This window comes from Bufo bufo, chromosome 7, assembly GCF_905171765.1.
Source record: "Bufo bufo chromosome 7, aBufBuf1.1, whole genome shotgun sequence".
NCBI lineage: Eukaryota > Metazoa > Chordata > Amphibia > Anura > Bufonidae > Bufo > Bufo bufo.
The window spans coordinates 142,223,253-142,244,873 of NC_053395.1; the positions used below are offsets into that span (position 1 = coordinate 142,223,253).

General features: G+C 46.2%; 1 protein-coding gene across 3 annotated transcripts in view; it reads right to left on the reverse strand.

Moving 5' to 3' along the window:
* Nucleotides 1-21,621, reverse strand: part of NBEAL1 (neurobeachin like 1) — a 245,395-nt gene that overhangs the window by 210,763 nt on the left and 13,011 nt on the right. The window lies entirely within an intron of this gene.

The following is a 21,621-nucleotide window of genomic DNA, read 5'->3' on the forward strand; positions in this document are numbered from 1 at the left end:
TAATTACTATGTATAAATATATAAAGGTCAGTACAGAGATCTATCCCATCATCTATTTATCCCCAGGACTGTAACTGTGACGAGGGGACATCCTCTGTGTCTGGAGAAAAGAAGGTTTGTACACATAGAAGAGGATTCTTTACGGTAAGAGCAGTGAGACTATGGAACTCTCTGCCTGAGGAGGTGGTGATGGTGAGTACAATAAAGGAATTCAAGAGGGGCCTGGATGTATTTCTGGAGTGTAATAATATTACAGGCTATAGCTACTAAAGAGGGGTCGATGATCCAGGGAGTTATTCTGATTGCCTGATTAGAGTCGGGAAGGAATTTCTTATTCCCCTAAAGTGGGGAAAATTGGCTTCTACCTCACAGGTTTTTTTTTTGCCTTCCTCTGGATCAACTTGCAGGATAATAGGCCGAACTGGATGAACAGATGTCTTTTTTCGGCCTTAAGTACTATGTTACTATGTCATGTTAAGGGAGCACGTACGGCGGAAGGGACTGGAGGCTGCTAAATAGAGCTTCAGAGCTCTCACAACGTCCAAATGGTGTAACTCCTGTTCCTCAGAATGTGAAGGAGATGGACACAGTGAGGGAAGGAATTTCCACATTAACATGGAAGTCAGAGACCACCTTCGGAAGAAAAGAAGGGACAAGAGGAAACCCACTTGTCCCTATGAATAACCAGTAAGGGTTCTCTGGAAGAGAACGTTGCCAACTCGGACACCCATCTAATGGATGTGATAGCAACCAGTAAAAAACTACCTTCCAGGACAGGAGTCTGAGTGAAAACTCCTGCAAGGGCTCAGGGGGGAAGCCTGGAGCACAGAGAGGACTAATTCAGATCCAAAGGCGTTAAAAGAGGCTGGCACGGAGGAACCGAATGTGCCACTCCTAGAAAGAAGGTTCTTACAGGCCCAAGGGGGCCAGAGAACGCTGGAAAAAGATAGTAAACGCCAACACCTGACCCTGCCAAGAACTAAGGGCCAGACCAAGGTCCAACCCCGATTGAAGGAAGGACAGGACCCTGGGGAGAGAAACAACGAAGTGGGGCAATGTTCCGGTTCCCCAGAAACCCAGGAAGACCTCCAGGCCGTGTAATAGATCCTGGGCGATGCAGGCTTCCTGGCCTGAATCGTAGTGCGCATGACATCCGCTAAAAAAACCTCTTCGCGTCAGAATGGCGGTTGCAATAGCCACGCCGTCAAACGAAGAGACCTTAAATGCTGATGGAAGACCGCACCCTGAAGAAGGTAGTCTCTGAGCGGCAGCGACCAAGGGACGTCTCCTAGAAAGAGAACGAGGTCGGCGTATCACGTGCGACGGGGCCATCCGGAGCGACTAGGAATGTCGGAATGCCCTCCATCATGATCTTCCGTAGAACCCTGAATAGGAGGGGAAAGGGAAAGCACGTAGAGGAGGAACTCCTACCAAGGGGAGAGCAGGACGTCCACGCCGCATGCTTCTGGATCTCTTGCTCGGGATAGAAGGGTGGGAAGCTTCGTGTAGACACAGTAAGCACACCCAGGACCAATGGGAAGGATTCCCTGTAAAAGGGGAATGGAAGGCCAGAAAGAATACCCCGTGCAATGCAGATGAGGGAAGGCAGTAACCTAGGAGCCACTAAGGCTTGCGGGGTGGCATGAGCCTCAAAAAACTCTACCTGGAAGGGCGCTGAACAGGAGCAACTGCCAAGCTAACGCCAGGGTAGGACCCACATCTGAGGGGATGCCTCACTGCAGCAACCACGAACTCGAGCCTTAGCGTAAAATCTGCCCCTGTGGAGGAGAACTGGTTGTAGTAGTTAAACCAGAGTGCCAGCATAATCACTTTACCAATAAGGAGAAGTGGTGGATAGAGACTACAGAGTCAGAGAAAAACACCCGACTCGGTGGAACGCATGCACCATATAAGTGTAATGATGTACGCACTACGTATTGATGCGGACAAATCCATGACCGACTGGAACAGTGGAGGCTCATGGAGATGGGGGTCTCTGGGACACAAGTGTTGCTAGGTAACCCCCTGAAGGCAGAGGAAGTTTTAGTCATGCCCAAAACCAGCATCAAAAGAAGAGGATACAATGTGGAATAGCCACCGTATCCACTGGCGGTACCCATATGCCACTAGAGTACCGGGCAACCGCGGGTACCGACTGGTGACAGGCCCCACTTGCGAAATAAAATAAGGCATCCAGGAAGCCAGGCAAGAGGAGTCATACTGTATTGTTAGCCCCCTACTCCAGCAAAGGAGGGGGCCACCCGCAGAGGCCACCGAATTCAGTACTAGAAGGATCCGCCACCTGCGAAGGAGCTGTGAAATAAGCAGCCCAGTATGTAGTTGTAAAGCAATTACCACTCCCACAGTAGTAGCCAGTGCTTGCCCCGTCAGCGCAAAACTGAGGGGGAGGCCTGAGACTGTCCCGTAGAAGTCATGGTTCAGTTGAAATGCGGCATCCCAAGATGCTTATTATTCCCCCGCTAGTGGATCACTAGTGGAAGGGGGTAATGCGACCGGAAGCACGGTGATGTGCAACACTCCGCCTATGGAAGGGATAGCGCGACAGTCGGGACCAAATCCAATGGCAGTGCAATCACCCTACCTATGGAAGGTGGAATGCATACGGCAAGTACTTAAACCAGTGGTAGGGAAAATACTCCACCTGTGAAGGGGGGGCAATGCCTACGGCAGGAACTAGTGCATATGGCAAATCCTGTACCCCGTGGGAGTGCAATTATTTTACCTAAGTAAGGGGTAATGCCTACAGCAGACGTTGCAACCTGTGATAATGTCATCACGCCACCTATAAAAGGGGCTAATGCATACGTCAGGTACTGAACCCAGTGAAGATGCAATTCCGCCACCTACAGAAGGGGAGGGGGGGGGGGGGGAATACACCTGGCACTGAAAAATCAGTGTTATCGTACTTAGTCCACCCAAGGAAGGGGACAGTATATGAAGCGAGTACTGTATCCCCGTAGAAGTGCAATGACTCTGCATATGGAAGGGGGCAAGCATACAACAGTACTGCTGGCCACCGTAGATGCAATCTTGGGAGACTGCTTCGGGTGTATCTTCGGGAGTCTGAATTAGTGATCCAACCCCCTCGGACTGATCCTCCCCGGGGAGAGAAGGTATGTCCGAGCATGACCCAGGGAGGAAGGGTGAGGGAGAGGAGATATCCACAGAGAAAGGATGTCCTACTGTGGTCCGCTTGCGCGTAAGTCTACCCCTCAGAACCTTGCCCCTGGCAGTTGTGAACTGCGCAGGTGGGGGCTTATCAACCAAACTACCCAGAGGGTGGAATGGGAACTCTAGAGGTCCATTCACTGGATTGCGCAGGCAATGCATTATCACCAAATAACCCCGGAGGGTGGATTGGAAGTGCCAAAGGTCCTCCACTGGATTGCGCAGGTGGAGAATTATCAACCAAACGACCCGGAAGGGTGGATTGGGAAGTGAGAGGTCCTTATTGAATTGAGCAGGTGGAGAATCCCGACCAAGCGACCCGAGAGGGTGGATTGCGAAGTTAGAGGTCCTTTATTGAAATGCGCAGGTGGAGGATTATCAACCAAACTACCTAGGGGGTGAAATGGGAAGTCTAGAGGTCCTCCACTGGAATGCGCAGGCGGTGCATTATCAACCAAACGACCGCGGAGGGTGGATTGGGATTCCAGAGGTCCTCCACTGGAATGCGCAGGCGGTGAATTATCAACCAAACGACCCCAGAGGGAGGATTGGGAATTTTAGAGGTCCTCAACTGGGTTGCGCAGGCGGTGCATTATCAACCAAACGACCCCGGAGAGTGGATTGGGAATTCCAGAGGTACTCAACTGTATTTAACCGGAGGAAATTAATCAACCAAGCTACCCCGGAGGGTGGGTTGGGAACTGTCAGAGGTCCTCCACTGGATTAAGTCGGTGGAGGATTATCAACCAAACGGCCCCAGAGGGCGGAGTGGGGGTTCTTCAGGTGACCTTCACTGTATTGTGCAGGCGGGGAGTTATCAACAAAACAGCCGCGGAGGGCAGATTGGGAAATTATGAGAGGTCGTCACATGTCCGGGATAGGGCACAGGCCCAGCTTGGTGCCGCACAGTCAGAGTGGATTGTGACTGAGGGGAGTAGGGCCCGTATGGATTTAAACGTTTATTTTTATTTCTCTTTTTTTTTCTTACACTGGCATGCCTAGCCTCAAGTGTCTACCCCTCAGGATAAGAGGCAGGAAGGGGTTAACTGTGCAATATGAAGCAATTTTTCACTGCCCATCTAACCCCTGACAATCCGGTGCCGGCCTAACAGAAGTGGCTGGCTAGGAAGGGTTAAAAAAGAACTTGAAACCCAGGGGCGGTGCTGATGGGGGCGGGGGCAGCGGCAGCTAGGCGGGAAGAATTCGCGCCAGCCCACCTCCCTCCCCCTCACATACTTAAGATGTGTTGCGGCCTAGTACTAGGCCGCGAGGCCAGGGCCTAAAGTTCCGATACTCGGCAAACCGGGACCCTCCCCCTCTGTACTGTAAGTCAGCCGGAGGGTAGAGGGACCCGGAGCGGTGCGCAACATACACATTCCGGCCGGAGGTGCCGCCCCGCGGCCGGGATGACAACTGTAGGCCCCAATTGAAGCCGGGGCCTAAATTTTTTGCGGCGCCCGGAAGACCGGGATGTTCACCCCGCGGCCCGGAAATCGTGACAGCGGGAGTCCAATACCCTGTGCTCCCATGCAAAGTAAGTGCCTCGCGCAAGGGCTCAGGCGTCCGCGATCGCATTAACTCCTTCGGAGTGGCGTGCTTGGCGCCTGCTTTCGAAAGAAGAGGAATATGGAGGACACTGCTGCCTGAATAGCTGGGAGTGGGAGTCGCCCTGCGCTCCAGTCTTTCGCTGGAGGTGTCCGGGAAGATACATTAACCCTCTATGAGCCGGAAAGCCGTCGGCCTAGAGGGGAAGTGAGATATGGGGGGCCGCGTGTCGTTGGTGGCGCATGGCGCCCGCCGGATTAACCCCTTCTCTCCTTAGGGGACTAGTTTCTTAGCTAAATAAAGTCCCCTGGCCATTAACCCTTGATATGTCCTTAGGGCGACCCAGATCTTCAAAAGGGGGGGGGGACTTCATACTCACCTAGTCCCGTGTATTCACCTCATCTTCATCCTCTTCACCCTCCCTAAGTGGGCCTATAAGGTCACCTTCTCCAGCAGGGTCACCTCCTCAGCAGCTGGCACCGGAGTGGCAGGAGTCTGGTATGGCGGGAGGGTCTTCTCTTTGGCGGACCTAGGTGACCCCTTGGCTGGCGGGATGCAGGGGAGCGAGGCTGCCCTGGTCCACATTGTCTTCTGTGGGGGAGGCAGCAGTGCGGATGACTGGCACTGGCGCAACTCGACCCCGGGAGAACAGGGAGGCGAGGCGTCCACTGTTTTCCCATCTGAAAAAGAAGGAAAAAAATAAACTAAAATAAAAAATATTCAGGAGATCCCTGCAGAGCAGGGAGGTCTTGCCTCCTATTGACACTAGAAAAAAACTGAATCTCTCTCTCCAGGCTGGAGGGGGTATAGCTGCCAGGGGAGGAGCTAACAGAGTTTACTAGTGTCAACGCCTCCTAGAGGACCTAGCTATACCCACGGTTCCTGTGTCCCCCAATGAATATGGACGAGAAATTGAAATTCTGAAATTTCATCTCCATTTGCCAATAACTCTTGTGGAACACCTAAAGGGTTAACAAAGTTTGTAAAATCAGTTTTGAATACCTTGAGGGGTGTAGTTTCCAAAATGTGGTCATTTTTAGGGGGTTTCTATTATGTAAGCCTCACAAAGTGACTTCAGACCTGAACTGGTCCTTGAAAAGTGGGTTTTGAAAGATTTCTGAAAATTTAAGATTTGCTTCTAAACTTCTAAGCCTTGTAACGTCCCCAAAAAATTAAATGGCATTCCTAAAATGATCCAAACATGAAGTAGACATATGGGGAATGTAAATGAATAACTATTTTTGGAGGTATTACTATGCATTATAGAAGTAGAGAAATTGAAACTTGGAAATTTGCTAATTTTTAAAAAATTTGGGTAAATTTGGTATTTTTTTTATAAATAAAAATGAATTTAATTTTACTCCATTTTGCCAGTGTCATGAAGTACAATATGTGATGAAAAAACAATCTCAGAATGGCCTGGATAAGTCAAAGCGTTTTAAAATTATTCACATAAAGTGACACTGGTCAGATTTGCAAAAAATGGCCTGGTCCTTAAGGTGAAAATGAGCCTGGTCCTTAAGGGGTTAAAGGGGTTGGCCACCCTATGTATCAAAAATCCAAAGTGCCCCAGACAATAGCCCAAGCTATGAAGTATTTATATCATGCTAAATGTGCTGGCTATATGTAGTTTTTCGAATCTGTTCACCATGACATGTTCCCCTGAGGAGCTCCTCAGACCGGCTGTGTGGGCGGAGCAGCTGTAAAGTGAAAGTAAATATCCCAGCATGCATTGCAGCAAGCATCTTCAGAGGAGTAGTCACATGACATGCCCTCAGACTTCTGTACAGACACAGCAATAGAAAGCACACCCCATCCCAGCAGTAAAGAGAGGTCACTTCACTGGCGGTTGCCATCGTCAAACGGTTGTAGTTTAAAAACTATAAATCCTACAGCGAAGAGAATCACAAGACCCAGACCTACATTTTCATGCATAGTTTGTCTCTGAAATATTAAAAATAAAGGCACAGTCGCAGTTTAGAAATTGCCCTTCAAATTTGAGGTGGCTAGAGTGGAGTTTTAATGAATGTCAATGGGCGGCGTGAGTTGCAAACAAACGGTCATATTGTGAAAACTACCAGGACTATGGCTTAGTGGCAGCAGGGATAGCTGAACGTTTTGTGTAGGTGGGCTTGAAAATGAGGGAGTGGTGGTAGTTTAGAAATCATGTCCTGATTTTTCAGCTCCCATTCTAGTTTTGAACATTCCGCCACAAAAACGCTGATATTTTCGTGAACCACCGGCGGAACGTTCCACAAAGTAATAGCACACCAATCGGGAACAATCCGCGCGTTTCAGTATATTACTGTCCATGTAGTGTAAAACTGTGGGAGGAGTTAGGGTGGTAAATTTGGCTATAATAAGAATATATATGTGAGATAACAGTAAGTGGTCGTGCCATGCTAGTATTGTATACAGGTCCCATGCAGTGCTACGTGTCTGTAGTCTACAAGCCACGTGTGGTGCGATTGGATCCCCAGAAAGACTGAGCATGCACATTAATTCCATTGATGAGAGGGGAATAAGCTACTTCCAGGCCCCCTGGTCAGGGATTATTTCCTGCTGACCTGTTGGCTGGCCTAGCACACAATCCTGACGCAGGCTGGACTGTCAGGCTCCTACAACAGTAATCTAATGTCACTTTAACGTTCTCACATCTCTGACTATTTTTTCCCACTCAGATTAATATCAATATGAACTGGTGTGTGTAAAAGTCATCTCATCTGCCTAAAATCTGTCTCATCTGCCAGAATTTACCAGATTGCCCTAAAAGGGTCATCTGATTTTATAAGTAGAAAAAAAGGTTTCTGCACGTCAGGAAAAAAAAATCCAATTCTTTTAATAAAAAAACAACATTAAAAACAGCACGGTGCAGCAGCACCGCCTGGCGCGTGGAAACCTTTTCTTTGACTTGGATAATCGTGCAAGTGTTTCCTGTACCGATGCATCTGGAACACGCTGTGCAGATTATTAACTGAAGTGGGCTCCACTACTCGTCTACACCTTTCTTACTTAATCTAGAAAAGATTACAGGGAATAGTGACGTGCTGCCGAAAAGGTAGATTTTGCCTTTTTTTTTTTTTTAAAACACCTTATTTTAAAAACCATGCTGTTTTGAACTGTTCAATGGCTTTTGTTAATGGTGGATTTAGACGAGCAAACGCTTGTTTCCGACAATCTGCTGTGTAAAGGTGCAGCCGATCACCTGATAAATGAGTGAAACACCTCTTTCACACGGTCAGTATTTTATCAGTATTTGTAATCCAAAAACAGGAGTGGGTCCAAAGCAGAGATAAAATGTGATGGCAATATTCGCATGTCTGCTGTGTTTTGGCCCACTCCGGCTTTTGGCTTACAAATACTGATGCAAAATACTGACCGTGTGAAAGAGGTCAAACGCAAGTTCATCGGGTAATTCTTTTGTTCGTGCAGGCACCTAAATCATCATTTGTGGGCAGCAGATCGTGTCGTCTAAACAGCGATCTGCTGCCCAGAAACAATGAATCTGTATGAGGATGAGCATTGGCAATAGCGACCCCTCATTCTTATACTGTGGAGGTGATCGCGCTTCACTTCCACTGAATGAGCAGCTGCTAAATCCACCTTAAAGGGGTTGTTTCACTTCAGCAAATGGTATTTACCGTGTAGACAAAGGTAATACAAGGCACTTACTAATGTATTGTGATTGTCCATATTGTCTCCTTTGCTGACTTCATTTTTCCATCACATTAAACATGCTAGCGCACTAAGGGAAAAGGCGTAAGCCTGTGTGTGCTCCCATGGTCCCAGCCACTAGAGAGTCCTACAGTGTGCAAGCACGGCCACGGCTGATGTATTGCACGGTGGTCGTAACCATGGAAACAAGAAGTGCAGCCAGCAAAGGAGGCAATATGGACAATCACAATACATTAGTAAATGCCTTGTATTAACTTTCTCTATATGAAAATGCCATTTGCTGAAGTGACACAACCCCTTTAAGTCCAAATCTAAGGTCTGCTGTAACTGTTCCTTTAATGTGCTAATTTTTTCAAGTTGACATTTGCTGGGTTCAGGATTGAATAAAAAGACAGTATATGATGGTATCAAAAACATTCTGTTTGCAGTGAGATATGAGGTCACCAGGCGGTTGTGCTTTTACAAGGTCATTATGATCAGATGAATCAATGACTTCCCCTATCATGGGATCAGCTCTGGTTACAAGAAGAACAGGTTCTCAGAGATAAACATTTATAGCCATGGACACATGTGGAAAGCAGGATTTTTGGTGGCATAACTTCATTCCCCTAACAGAAAACGAGATTGTTGGATCTAAAGGTCAAGAAAAGAGCTACAGTACTTCAAGAGGAAATGACAAAAACGGTTCTTGTTATGAACATTTAGTTCTACAGTAAGGGTACTTTCACACTTGGCGGATCCGTCTGACAAATGCATTGAAATGCCGGATCCGTCTCTTCGGTGTCATCCAGTATAATTTTTTTTAGCATTTTTTTCAGGTTTGAGCAAGCTGACACACTTAATGATGGATCCGGCACTAATACTCTTCAATGTAAATTAATGCCGGATCCGGTATTCCGGCAAGTGTTCAGTCTTTTTGGCCGAAGAGAAAACCGCAGCATGCTGCAGTATATTCTCCATCCTGAAATGGCAAAAAGACTGAACTGAAGAGATCCTGATACATCCTGAACGGATTGCTCTCCATTCAGAATGCATTAGGATAAAACTGATCAGTTCTTTTCCAGTATTGAGCCCCTAGGACGGAACTAAATGCCGGAAAAGAAGACCGCTAGTGTGAAAGTACCCTAAAACTCCATTAAACAGTCACTGTATTTTCATCAAGCTTTGCACAAATTAATAGTAAAAGCAAATATAAGAAACTTTGTCATACATCTTTTCAAAGAAGAAAAAATACCTCTTTGTCCACCCTGCTGCTGGAGGAAGACAGAAGCACATACGCACAGAGACACTGCTGGTGACTGTAAGAAGTTCACTCACACCAGTGCTTGATTCATATCTAGTTCTGCTGTACAATGTCCTCCATGTTGAAGCTGCTGCCTGATCAGGTATATGCAGCTTTTACTCCCAAACTGTACTACAGCTAGTACTGCAGCTAGCACCACAATTTCTAGTCTTGTTTGAAAGCTTAGGTTTAAAACAATACCTTACTCAGATCTTTCTTTCTGTACAAGTGTGTATGACCCCAGTGGATGAGTATGCATTTAAATTAAATTAAAATAAAATAAATAAAATAAAAAATAAAAAACACTGCATTGTAGTTTGATGCAGATTTTCAGTGCAGATTTTTGGGCAGAGCCGACACTGCAGATTTCAAAATCCACACCTTTAAAAGACGGGTGTAATACAGTTACTTTTTTGTGAACATAATATGGATGCCACGCCAGGACCTCCCATGGTTCATCAAAACCAGAGTTATGGTACTCTAACAGCGCCAGCAATCCATTCATTGGTCATCAATATGAGATCGACAGTGCCGATCAGATGTTCAAAAAGACTGCAGCGCTTAGGCCTCTTCCTGGGCCACGTGACGTCCCGTTGACTGGTCATAGGACCTAGGCACAGCTCAGTCCCATTCCAAGCACAGCTAGCAAATGGACGGCGCTATGCTTGGTAAGGCTACTTTCACACTGGCGTTTCTGGGTCCGCTTGTGAGATCCGTTTCAGGGCTCTCACAAGCGGCCCAAAACAGATCAGTTCAGCCCCAATGCATTCTGAATGGATAAGGATCCGTTCAGAATGCATCAATTTGGCTGCGTTTGGTCTCCGTTGCGTTTTTTAGACTGTCACTAAAACGCAGCTTGCAGCGTTTTGGTGACCGCCTGACAATGCGGAGTTAAACAGATCCGTCCTGACTTACAATGTAAGTCAATGGGGACAGATCAATTTTTCACTGACATAATATGGTGCAATTGAAAACGGCTCCGTCCCCCATTGACTTTCAATGTAAGTCGAGACGGATCCGTTTTGACTTAGACTTTTTAATTTTTCAATTAATAATGCAAACGGATCCGTTATTAACAGATACAAGTGTTTGCATTATCAGTGCGGATCAGTCTGTGCAGATACAAGATGAATCCACACCAAACGTGAGTGTGAAAGTGGCCTAAGCTGCAAGGAGGCCACAGTACTCATAGCGCTGGTGGGCACTGCAGATTCCTTAAATCGCTGATCGGTGGGTGTGTCAGACTTCTACTGATCTCATATTGATGACTGATCCTAAGGATAAGGCATCAATATGAAAATTCCAGGTTTTCTGGGACTTCTATATTGATGAACTATGCTCAGGAAAGGCCATCGGTATCTGATCAGGGAGAGTTCGACACAGTGGCCGATCAGCTGTTTGAAAAGGCTGTGGTGCTCTGGAGCACACTGAATCTCCCATAGACTGCAATGTTAATTTTTTGTAGTCCATGGGAGAAGTAATCAGACAATTACATGTTAAAGTCCCCTAGGAGGACATAAAGTGTTAAAGTGAAGTAAAGAGATAAAAATTTAAATCACCGCCCTTTTCCCCACATTAAAAATAATTTTATCCCACAGTGAACGGCATAATGGAGGAAAAAAATAAAATAATATCAACATGGCTGATTCACCTCCCAAAAACATTGAATAAGAAGTGATCAAAAAGTCATACATCCCAAAATGGAATCAATAAAAACTACAAATGAGCAAAAAATGGGCCCTTACACAGCTCCATAGATGTAAATACATTTTGTTTTTTTCAAACTATTAAAACACAGGAAAACTATAAAAATGTGGTATCGATGCAACTGTACTGACCCGGAGAACGAGGAGCTGGGAAGCAGGTAAGGCTACTTTCACATGTGCGTTTTTTCTTCAGGTTTTAAGATCCGGCAGAGGATACCAGAGAAAAACGCTTCTATTTTGTTTCCGTTTTGTCTCAATTCATTGTCAATGGGGACAAAACAGAACTGAACAGAGAGGAGTGCTACAAAATGCATTCCGTTCGATTGCGTTCCCATACCGGAGAGCGAACCGCAGCTTGCTCGTTCCATCATGGGATGCGGAGCAAAACGGATCCGGCATGACCCCCAATGTAAGTCAATAGGGACGGATCTGTTTTCTCAGACACAATAGAAAACGGATCCGTTCCCCATTGACTTTCAATGGAGCTCATGACGGATCCGTCTTGGCTATGTTAAAGATAATACAACCAGATCCATTTATAATGGATGCAGACGGTTGTATTATCAGTAACTGAAGAGTTTTTTTGTAAGTGTAAGTGTGAAAGTAGCCTAAATACGCATCCCTTTGCAGGTTTGCCCCTAGGAGTGCAGAACAAGTGATTAAATGTATAAATACGGTACAAATTTTCCACAGTGCATGCACATTTTATTTACTGTAAAGCTATGCGCCATTGAATTCTATAACTAATATACGCAGCACTTGTGATACAGACCTTGCTTCTACCAATCTGATAATTCAATTTTAGCAACAGCACGGTTATGCTGAGGAAATTCAACAAACCAGCATCACCAGGTTTAGATGTGCGGCTCTCCAATTTCCTAAAACAGTTCAATGACCCAAAAAATAAATAAATAAAAATGCAGCGGCTGAGCAGCGTGGAGGAGCACAGCACAGTGTGTCAGCTAGACCCCACCTGTTATTCAGTCCCACACAGACTGCTCTATAGTTCTGTAGAAATCAATGGAGCACTGGACCCGGGACTGGACCTGGGGAGGCCTCATTCACTGGATTGCTGGGAGTCCCGAAGGCTGGACCTGGTAAGATTCCAAAACGTATCAGCTGTTCTGTAGATAGGTTATAAATATCCTTCCTGGGACGACCACTGTAATCTATGGCCTGACCAACTAAAGAAGAGAATATCATCAAAGTACATATTAATTTCCAATGAAAACACTGAAAATAGTTCTCATGAATGTATCGGTCCAATGTTCAGTCTTAGGGTGGGTTCACATTACGTTCTTTCCATCCGTTTAATGTATACGTTTAGCGGATGCCTCAGACTGATGATATACAGTGGCATCCATTCACCATAGAGTTCCATTGAATAAAAAGAAATAAAATGTACATTCTTTTTTACAGGACTGTGCAGGATACAAGAACGCGGTGTGCTGCGTTTTTGTATCCTTTTTGTTTCTAATGTATACGTTAAACAGAGGCATAAAATGTGATGTGAACCCATCAGATCAGCTGTATCTACTGTTTAGACACACAGGAGGCCTACAAGACATTTAGGAAGAGAATTCAAACATATTGCGACACGAGAGATTTCCAGTCACTGAAATGACTGAACCTCCCATTATCAATTGACTATTGCACTGCAATTAGCCACAGAAACTATTACCAAATAAAGACTGGCAACACCCCTATTACATTGGTCGGGGTTGTCCCAAAGCTTAAGGGAGTAGTCCAGGAAGAGAGTATTTGAGGCCCCTTCTTATTTTCGGTAATTAATCACTGAAATGAATTGGGCAGCTGCATACTACGGCGTGGCACAGAACGTGTGTACGACTGGTACAGCTGGGTTCTACCCACTGACACGTGTCCCTGCGCAGTCTGACATTATCTAATCAGGGCTGCCAGTGGCAGACTGCAGGAATAATAAAGGAGCGGCACAACTTACAGATACAAAAGATGCTCCACAATGGCTATTTAAGGGGAAAACAATTACTTACTAAAATAGACCAGTCAGGGGAGGCGACAGGTCCTCGCTAAGGGAATGGGTGGGTTGTAGTACCAAGAAAAGTTCTCAAACTTGGGGTTTGGGGCAATCCAATTACAACGTACAAATCCATGCATGGACAGTACAGAGATAATTGTAATGATATGTTTATACCTACGGTAGACATGAAAACAGGACAGCCTTTACATATAGACTTAAAGGGGTTATCCCACCTTCTAATTTCATTGCAGCGTCTCCTGTTAGCTCTGTACTATTTCCTGGGGCGTTGTCCTTTCTATTGCTGGGCAGCTCGTCAGCGCTCTGCTGATCAGTTGACTTCGCCTCCCTTACTTACGTGCGCGCTCCCGTTATAGCCAAACTTCATTCCGGGAGACGCCGCAGCGCTTTCTCTACCCTCTCACGTCCTGCATTCCGGACTTGCTGGCACAATAATTACTACCGCACTTGTGTTGCGCTAAAAACAGAGCATGCGCGGCTCTGTTTCAGAAGCCGCACAGAAGGAAAGAAGAACCGTGCATGCCGGGCCGGTGGCGTGCGCGTTCATGGAAGAAATGCAGCCACACACTGGATTAAGGTTGTTTTGCTCGCCGCGCATGCGAGGCCATTGCATTCGGCCAGCGAAAGGTGGCCGTAACTAAGGGAGGACACAGTACAACAATGAGGTAAAAGGGGGAGGTTTTTAGCGAGAAGGGTAGGAATTGGCTTAAACATTATATTTAGTAAAATGATCATTGTCGCAGCATGGACAAATTAAACTATGATCCTTTTGATGGGATAACCCCTTTAAAGAAGTGGTCCAAATGTTTCATACTAATCATCTATCCCAAGGCTAGGCAATCAGTATGTGATCGGTGGTGGCCCCAATCCCTGCACCCCGATGATCAGCTGACTGAGGAGGCTGCAGCGCTCCAGTGAGCTCCGCAGCCTCTTTGCAGCTCACCAAGCATAGCACCGTCCATTGCTGGTATTCCAGCCAAGCCGCATTCTCTTGCATTGGACTAAGCTACGCCTAGACCGTAGTGCTCATTGCTTCAAACAGTTGACTGGCGGGGTTGCGGCAAGTCAGACCCTTACCATTCAGATACTGATGACCTATCCTGAAGATAGGTCAGCATTATTAAACACTTTTTTTAAAGTAAAAATACTCCAAGTTATGGGTACCGGATTTCTGGAGATGGGAAGTTGATCCAGAGATTTATTCTGATGCCATATTTAAAGTATGGAAGGACCTTTTTCCCCTAATATTGGGTAAATGTTGACCACCTCATAGGGGGTTTTGCCATCCTCTGAATCAACATACTCTATATGGATAGAAGCATTGGGACACATGCAGAAGCTTTTATGATTTTCCATTCTAAACCCACAGGCATTAATATGGAGTGGGTCCCCCTTTGTTCTTTTGGGAAGGCTTCCTACAAAATTTCAGAGTTTGTCAGTGTGAGTGAATGTTTGGCTATTCACCCAGAAGAGGCCAGACACTGATGCTGGATCAGAGGACCTGGATCACAATCTCTATTCTAGATCATGCCAAAAGTGTTCAATAGGATTGAGGTCAGGGCTCTGTGTGGACCAGTTAATTTCTTCCACAGAATCCACACCAAACTCACTAAACCATGCTCTTATGGACCTTGCTTTGTGTGCTGGCGCACAGTTCTGCTAGAACCGGATAGGGCATTCCCCAAACTGTCCCACAAAGTTGGAAGCACACAATTATACAAAGTGTTTTGGTAAGCTGAAGCATTAGGATTTCTCTTCACTTGAACTAAGAGGCCTAGGCCAACTTCTGAAAAACAACTGTAGAATTATCCATCCTCTACCAAACTTTACAGTTGGCACAATGCAGTTAGACAGGTAACATTTTTCTGGTATTTGCCAAACCCGGGCTTGTCCATCAGACTGCCAGATAGAGAAGCGTGCTCCAAAGTGCAGTGGTGGCATGCTTCACCCCACTACATCCAATGTTTGGTGATGTAAGAATTGCATGCAGCTGGTTGGACGTGTAATAAACCTATGTCATGAAGCAGTTCTTGTAATGTTAATGGAAGAGGAGGTTTAGACTACTATGCTCCTCAGCATTGGTGACCACGCTGAATAACTTCACATGGTCTGCCACTTCATGGTTGAGTGGCTGTACTTCCTAAATGCTTCTACTTCACATTGATACCACTCACAGTTGCTCACATATCTAGGAGGGAAGACCTTTCACGATCTAATTTGTTGCATTGGTGGCAGACCTTTCGCAAATGTCTGTTGTCACGGTTAGGTGAGGGAAGGGAAGCAAACCAAATACAACAAAAGCAACAAAACACCAGGCTAGGCCCCAAAGCTAGGGAACAGGGAAAGGGCACCACCTGATAATCCCTGAGCCTTTCCCTGACTCCTGACAACATGAGCAAATCCTTAAAGTGGAAGTGCTCATGCGCTGAAACCTAAGCCTAGCTGAAACTGTAACCAACCCTCAGCTAGGGAGCTTGAGATAGGATGACCGGTTCCTAGCGCTAGGTGCAGGAACCAGCATTTTCCTGAGGCCTAGCCAGAACACACAACAAAAGAGAAGGAGTAGGACTTAGCTTTAAGACGGACGGGGAGCAGGAGATCCACCAAACACCAGCTGAGAACCCAAGAAGCAAATATAAACCACAAGGGCTATAGTGAGAGGCGGGTATAAATAGCACCACTAAATAGCTAATGAGCAGAACCTGTGGGGAGGTGGGATCCTGCCCAAAACCACAACAAAGAGAAACAGAACAATCTGTCAGATAGACTCACGTGCAGCAAGTCTGTCAGATCTTCTCAGACCTCTCACAGGGCAGGGCGTGACATCTGTAAAGGCAGCCTGCATGGCTAGATGCTTGACTTTATACACCTGTGGCAATGGGACTGAATTCAAGGACTAAGAAGACTGTCCTAATACTTTTGTCTATACAGTGTAGGTTGGACTTGATGGACCTGAGTCTTTTTTCCAATTACATACAAATATGACTATCAGGTGCTTTTCACAGCAATGATCTGCTTCAAAACAAAAATCCCCGGGGTGGCATTGCGTGTGGTTGTATTCCTTCATTATTACTAGTCTGTACTATACATATTATATATACAGTTATAAGTACAATGTTATTCTGATTGACAACACCCCGATGTCTTTACGAGTTGTTTTCCTCCTTTATTGCAGTTTTTATCCGACCCTAAGGTGACGTGTTTAACTAGCTTAAGAATTAAGGATTAACGAAAATCTCGATTTTGCAGCTAGAGAGTTTCTAATTAAAAGAAAGGAAAACAACAGCCTCTGTTATGTAAGCCTGCATTCCTGATATCTAGCCTGCTTAACAGAACCGGTACACATACCACACCGAGCTAGTCTGACAAGACCTTGTACTTAGCCATCAGGCCTGGCGTGTAACACCCATTCACATAACACCTGAAGTACTGACCTAACACTACTTACCACTCTCTGTATTATGTATATTTAGTCACCATCGGCCATATAACTCGTCCCTTGTATCAGATAATCATAGCCATGACACTCCAAATCACCCAAATGATTCACCTTCAATGACGTGACAACACTTAATACGCTACTCACAAAACAAAGTGCACAGAACTTCCTGAAGAAAGGAGATTCCACCAACCTAGGTGACTATGATGTCCACAGTAAATGAAATCTCATAAAAAGCAGAGAAGACATGCACAATACTGTAGGAACAGAAATCACTTAAAGGAACAGTGACTTCAAATGTCTGAGAAACAATCAACCCTTGTCCAAACTTGCGGAAACAAAATAGATGTGATGAGTTCGATTTTTCCTATTGAAGTGTAATGTATAAGAAAAGGACACGTAGACGTCTCCTAAGGAAGAGAATCGTGTTATTTAGTAGGACATCACAGACACTGTTCAGATCAGGCAACCGGCTGCTGCTACACGCGTATGCCGAGAAAAGCTCTTGTACACATTAAACGTGCCCCATAGGCCCCTTTCACATAGGCGTCGCGTGTGAGGGCCGGATAGGATGCGGGTGCGTCGCGGGAAAATCGTGCAAGTAGGTACGCAATTGCAGTCAGTTTTGACTACGATTGCGTTCCGATGTTCAGTTTTTATCGCGCGGGTGCAATGCGTTTTGCACGCAAGTGATAAAAACTGACTGTGGTACCCAGACCCGAACCCGGACTTCTTCACTGAAGTTCGGGTTTGGTGTCCTATCTTCATTCAGCAGGACCTGCGCTGACATCACCGCGCTCACCATGTGGTGAGCGCGATTACGTCACCAAAGGTCCTTTTGCAGGTCCTGAAAGAAGAAGCAAAAAGACAATGCCAGCTGCGTAATCAATTGGAACAGGTAAGTTAATTTTATTTATTGTATTAATATTATTATTCTGTAATAGTAAAAATAGTATTGTATTATTTATTATTCTGTATTAAGAATGCTAATATTTTCCCTTATAACCATATGTGTAAGGGAAAATAATACAGGGAATACACTTTAATAGGGTCCGGGTTGCTTTCATCCCTATCATCTCCTAGCAACCATGCGTGAAAATCGCACCGCATCTGCACTTGCTTGTGATTTTCACGCATACCCATTCATTTCTATGGGGCCTGCATTGCGTGAAAAACGCTGAATATGGAAGATGCTGCGATTTTCACGCAACGCACACATGATGCGTGAAAATCACCGCTCATGTGCACAGCCCCATTGGAGTGAATGTGTCCGGATTCAGTGCAGGTGCAATGCGTTCACCTCATGCATTGCACCCACACGGAATTCTCGCCCGTGTGAAAGGGGCCATACAGTTCAATTAACTTCAGGAAGGCCCATAAGAGTGCGTTTTGCCCTCCGGCTGGCCAGGGTCCTGCAAAAAACCATGCTGGATATATTCTTACAATGCAACCCTATGGGCAACAGGGTTAACCGCACACTTATACAGTGGGATACACTGCAGGTATACATTGGATTGTTGCACTCTCAGGGCCTAACAGACTCCCACTGCTAAAGGAAAGAGAGGCCTAAGGCTAGTCTCACACCTCCGTTTACCTGTTCTGGCAGAGAATAGCCTGCCGGAGTTCACCGGATCCGGCCTAGCTGGATATTGCTGTTCACCACTGGACCCCTTTAAATATAATGGGAAGTTGGGAACCATCTGCTTTCCAGCGACATGGTGGCAAAACCCATTGCATGCAACAGTTTCTGTCCGTACGAAAACCGGCATTTACGGTATGCCAGATAGTGGTAAATCCTATTATAGTCAATGAGGTCCCGCAGTGAACAGCAGTATCCAGCTAGGCCGGATCCGGTGAACTCCAGCAGGCAGTCTAACTGGTGTAAAACTAGCCTTAAGAGAATTGCAAGTGTGCTTACCTATTCCTACACACAACGTTGCGCAGGATCCTGTTCGCACTGATGTCACAGCCATTACGGCTATGAAGGATCCATTGATGATCTTTTTTTTTGCATTAGTCAAAACCAGGAGAACATTCAAAACACAAAAGAGGTACAAATTTTTCATCATACTCTTCTCCACCTATGTTTCACTTCTGATTTAGACTTACAAATATGTAAAATACTGACCAAATACACAAGTGTGAATGAGGCATAACGGCCTGTCCTGTTTTTCTGTTTTTACGCCATGCTCGCCGTCACACAGCAAAGAAAACCTGACAGAAAAGAAAGGAATAACAAACAGCGCCCGGCTGTGACACTGCACTGGTCCCAAGATCACACTTTTTTGTGCCGTTTTTTCTTGCGGGAGTTGCCAGCAGTTTTTGCCCTCTCCCCATTGGCTACATACGGATAATTGGCAGACTAAAATGTTCCATTTTCATGACCAATGACAGTGAGGAAACCCTGATAAGCTGGACTGATTAATAATGAATAAGGATGTAATTAAACCATTTTCATCTATGTCCTGTCCGTATCTCACTCAGCTGATCCCGATTTAGGCTACTTTCACACTAGCGTTCGGAGCGGATCCGTCTGATGTTTCATCAGACGGATCCGCTCCGATAATGCAGACGTTCGCATCCGTTCAGAACGGATGCGTCTGCATTAAAACTTAGAAAATTTTCTAAGTGTGAAAGTTGTCTGAGCGGATCCGTTCAGACTTTACATTGAAAGTCAATGGGGAACGGATCCGCTTGAAGATTGAGCCATATTGTGTCATCTTCAAGCGGATCCGTCCCCATTGACTTACATTGTAAGTCTGGACGGATCCGCTCGCCTCCGCACGGCCAGACGGACACCCGAACGCTGCAAGCAGCGTTCAGGTGTCCGCTCACTGAGCGGAGCGGAGGCTGAACGCTGGCAGGCGGATGCATTCTCAGTGGATCCGCCTCCACTGAGAATGCATTGGGGCCAGACGGATGCGTTCGGGGCCGCTCGTGAGCCCCTTCAAACGGTGCGCACGAGCGGACACCCGAACGCTAGTGTGCAAGTAGCCTTAGCATTCTTTTCAGAGATCAGTGACGCACTTCTCAGCTAACCCACCTTTTCCCTGGTTGAGATCAGCTGAAAATAATGTGGATTCCAAGGCTCAAGAGTGACCAAACATGGGATCAGTCTAATCACGGGCAGTGCTGGCCGGCCCAGATCTGCTCACACAATCATGGCCATTCATGGGACAATTCAGCACAACCTCGACATCCACACTGCGGATGTCCGGAAATCGCAGTAGGTCGTTAGCAGGTCTGTGTAGCATGCGGCAGACTCATCAACGGGGCACACATTATCTACAATCATACGAATAATATTACGGAGATTCATGGACGGATACTTTGTGAAGAAACTGGCGCTGTGCCCCTGCCAGGACATAAACAAACAATGCCAGCTATGCAGACCTAAAGTTCACGTACAGACAGTACAGCAGTGTATTCTGGATGCTGACGGCTTGCCGACAAGCAAACATTTCATCCCTGACTACAGCCTCTGCATACCAGGAACCACACCGTGTGTAATGGGCACGGCGCAGGGCGCTCTGCAGGGCTGATGCAGATCGCAGTTTCTTCTTTTAACCCTATAAGAGTGACTGTCTCATCATGCAGACCTCGTAACGTGTTCAGATATTTTAGGAACAAACATTGCCTAGTTGTCATTTCTTAAACTTTCTCTGAAGGACACAGAACAAGGGTCTATCATTAGGGTATGCTTGTTTTCTGTCATTAAAGGGGCTATGCAGGGGTTTTATAATGATGACCTATCCTCAGCATAGGTAATCAATATCAGATCGGTGGGGGTCCGACACCCAAGACCCTGCCGATCAGCTGTTTCAAGAGGAGGTGGCGCTCCATGCGAGTGACGCTTCCTGTTCATTACACCGTGCGTCGTCTCAGAAGCGTGTAATGACAAGTACTCGCTTTGTTCACATGAATAGCGCAAGTACTTGGAATTACACTACACCACCGCTACAGGGGAGGTAACGCTAGTGTAAAGAGCAGCTGAACAGCGGGGATGCCATCAATATAAAACCTCTGCACAACCCCTTTATTAAAGTGCTTCTTCCCATTCACAAGGTCAACACTTCAAGCATCGAAGAGATCCACTTACAGAGTGTAAGGTATGGAGCATGTGCTAAGAGCCATGGTAAAGGATACGAGGGTTATTCTACAATTATTATTTCACACCTATTCACAGAATAGATGATAAATGTCTGATGACTGGGGGCTCCCACCGCTGTCACACCAAGATACACTTGATCACTAGAACGGGGGTCCCGAGTCCACGACTCCAGTGATTAGGGGTTTGAATGGAGCATCAGCTGAGCATGCCCCCATCACTCCAGTCAGAGAGCTGAGTGCAGTTACTGTCAGCACATTGGCGTTATTACACGGCTCATGTCAACCTCGCACTATTCAAGCTGGGGCTTTTATCCTGTGACGTGAACAGGTGATAAATGCCCATTATGGGCAAACCCCAAAATTGCCTTACTTATTGACGAGTCTGACGACCTGTCCTTAGGATAGGTCATCGACATCAGACCAGCGGTGTCCGACTCATGACATTTCCACTGGTCAGCTGCTTTTACTATCTGCGGTACCAGAACACCACCGCTCCGTACTATGAGTGGCACCCATGCCCGGTTACTGCAGCGCCGCTCCCATTCACTTGAACCAGGCATGCCACTGCACAGAGTACAGAGGGGTGTAGTTTCTGTGCCCGATTCTGGCACCACAATTAATAAAAACAGCTGATCGGCTGCGGTGCCAGGAGTCAGAC